Source organism: Hypanus sabinus, chromosome 6 (assembly GCF_030144855.1).
Source record: "Hypanus sabinus isolate sHypSab1 chromosome 6, sHypSab1.hap1, whole genome shotgun sequence".
NCBI classification, from domain to species: domain Eukaryota; kingdom Metazoa; phylum Chordata; class Chondrichthyes; order Myliobatiformes; family Dasyatidae; genus Hypanus; species Hypanus sabinus.
Window position 1 is genome coordinate 98218721 of NC_082711.1, and position 3423 is coordinate 98222143.

The window sequence follows — 3423 nt, forward strand, 5'->3', positions numbered from 1 at the left end:
TAGGGATTAAAAGAACTATTCTTCCAATATCTGGCTGCCTTCTCTCGTGCTTTTCTTTCAGTTAAGATAAAGATTAGCTCTTGATTTTTGCTTAATAGTTGCTGCTCTTGGTTCTCCAGAGGCTGTTTAGAAAGAAGAGAGGAGGTATGGTTTGAGAACCTCACAGAGCAGCAGTTGGTCTTCTTTTTGCCATATAATAACTATCATTGTGCTTTTAGATTAACTATTCATTATACATTTAGATTATACTTTACATGTTTTTACAAGGCATCTGTTTTGATCCTAGAATGCAGAAATATTTAGGGGTGGATTAATTCTTTAATATGCAGCGCCAGAAGAGGAAGCAGAAGTATCAGAGGATGAGTCTGAGGCGAAGTCCCACTTGAAGGGAGATGAGCCATTTACAGGCCATTTACAGCCATTTACAGCCATTTCCATTGATATTTTATAAGTCTACATCTACCTTCCTTAGTAGCCCTGGGAGGCTGGATGGCAGGCTAAAATGAAACCTATTGGGCTACAGGCACTAGCAATTGTCTTTCCTGCAGTGATTAACAGAGGTTAGCAGATATACTTCTCAAGTGAAGGGAAGAGGCAGCATTTAAGACATTCCACAAACTCGAGAAAATCTGTAGACGCTGGAAATCCAAGCAACACACACAAAATGCTGTAGGAAGTCAGCAGGACAGGCAGCATCTATGGAAAAGAGTAAACAGTCCACATTTTGGGCCAACACCTTTCATCAGGACTGGAAGCAAACATGAGAAGTCAAAATAAGAAGGTGGGAGGAGGGGAGAAAGAAGTACGAGGTGGCAGGTGATAGGTGAAACAAGGAGTTTGGAGGGGTGAAGTAACGAGCTGGGAAGTTAAATTTTGAAAGAGATAGAGGGACGGAGAAGGAGGAATCTGATGAGAGAGGGTAAAGACCATGGAAGAAAGGGAATGGGGAGGAGCACCAGAGGGAGGTAATGGATGGTAAGAGGTATAGTCCAGATAGCTATGAGAATTAGTGGGTTTATAAAAGATATCAGTAGATATTCCTTCACCAGAGATATAGAAAGAGAGAGAGATTGTGAAAGTGGAGGAAAGAGCTGGAAATGGACCAGATAATTTTGAGGGCAGGGTGAGCCAAAGTTGATTAAGTCAACGAGCTCTGCATGGTCAGAATAGAAGTGTGTATTTTCTCTTGCTTTCAAATTTTGATGATGTAGCTCACATCTTGTAAGGAAACCAGGTGATTTAAACTGAGGTGGGATTAGGTTTTACTTTTCTTCAGCAAATAGGATGATTTGTACTTCTTAGACCACAAACTTTTTTGCTGCATGATGATTTTGCATTTTACAATTTTATTTGCTTTTGCTTTGTAATGGGCAGACTGTATGGGCATTATGTGTCAGTTTTAATGACCATTCTGTTAAAAATAGTGTTTTATCTTATGCTTCTGCATGACAATCAGTGGAGAATCTTTCAGTGTATCATTTTGTTATTGCAATGTTGTTACTTGTTCCTTTCAGCTTTATCCTATCTTTATGACCTCACATAAATGTTATTTAAAAAAAAACACAGAAATTTGAAAGTAAGTTTTAGAACAGATGGGCGGACATGGCCAGTCAAAATGCTGAACATACTTACAGTATGCAATGTATACTACTGTAATATGCATTCTGTGCCAACTGTGTAGTTAATCAACCTACATACATTTCTGCACTATGAGACCACCAGGATGAAAACACACATACATGTTGGACTGACAACCATGTCCAATCAGTGCTGTAGAACTGTAATCTCCAGAATCATATTTCCTTCTGGTGTGGCTAGAATCACCACAATGTTCTTATACAGAAAAATATGCAGGCAGAGTGGTACAAGACTCCATTGTACTTTTGTCTGGCATGAATTCAGCATCCAAACCAGCATTCAAAAGTGGGTCTGATAATAATGCTTTCTACCCACTATTTGAATAACCCTGAAAACAATCAAATCCTATACCATTAATAGGCATATATTGCTTAACTATAATTAAATAATGGACCACTATTTCATATACTTTTATTGTATAGTTGTAGTAATTTTGTGAACTTTATTGACAAAGTAATAAGATGCAGTGAAAATTAATAACAGACACTTTTAAGTTAGGCTATCACTCCATGTTATGTTTAATATTGTGGTGAATCCATTGTGAGATTGGTATTATTGAAGCTTATGTAACTGCCACAGTTGACACCAGGAAATGAAGCTAAAAGTCAGCACAAAATGAAAAGGACTAACTTGAAAGGAGAGATCTCCGAGAATCTGAAAGCTAATTAATTTACATCAGTTCTGGAATTAGAAGTTCCATTTTCTGTGTATGCTCATTACTGATTAAACCTGTTCCCTCAAGCGAATGCGAAAGGTCCTATTGAACTATTTAAAAGAAGAGAAAGGAAGTTATTCATTATTATTATCATTACTATTACTGCCATTAATACAAATAAGAATAATATGATAATATCCTGGCTGATATTCATACCTTTGATGAGAAATGAGAAATGTGAACAGATACACTCTGTGGCCACTTTATTTGGTATACCTGTTCACCTGCTTGTTAATGCAAATATCTATTTAGCCAATCATGTGGCAGCAACTCAGTACATAAAAGCATGTAGACAGGGTCAAGAGGTTCTGCTGTTGTTCAGACCAAACATCAGAATGAGGAAGAAATATGATCTACATTACTCTGATAGTTGGTGCCAGACAGGGAAGTCTGAGTATCACAGAAACTGCTGATCTCGTGGGATTTTCACACACAACAGTATTTAGAGAGAATGGCGTGTAAAGCAAAAGAACACATCCAGTGAGTAGCAGTTCTATGGACAAAAATGCCTTGTTAATGAAAGAGGTCAGAGGAGAATAGCCAAACTGTTTCAAACTGACAGGAAGGTGAGAGTAACTTAAATAACCACAAGTTACAACAGCGGTGTGCAGAAGAGCATTGCTAAATGCACAACATGTCAAAACATGAAGTGGATGGGCTACAGCAGCAGAAGACCTTGTACATACACTCAGCAACTTCTTTATTAGGTACAGGAGGTCCCTAATAAAATGGCCACTGAGTGTCTAATCAGGTTATCTGGTTGCATGTATTGTCCTTTATGTGAGGGTTTAATAGCTGTATTTATTATGTTATCGAACAGTGACTTCTGATCAAAATACTCTATCTGCAGAATGATTTGTAACATCCCAAAAATATATGAAAGGTTTCATATAAATACAGAGAGGGCATATAATAGAGCAAAAATAGTAGTGAGTTAGAGGATTGAGAATCTTTTAAAAACCAACAGATGACAACTAAGGAAGTCATAAAGATGGAAAAGATGAAATATGAAGGTAAGCTAGCCAATAATATGAAAGAGGATGCCAAAAGTTTCTTCAGATATATAATAT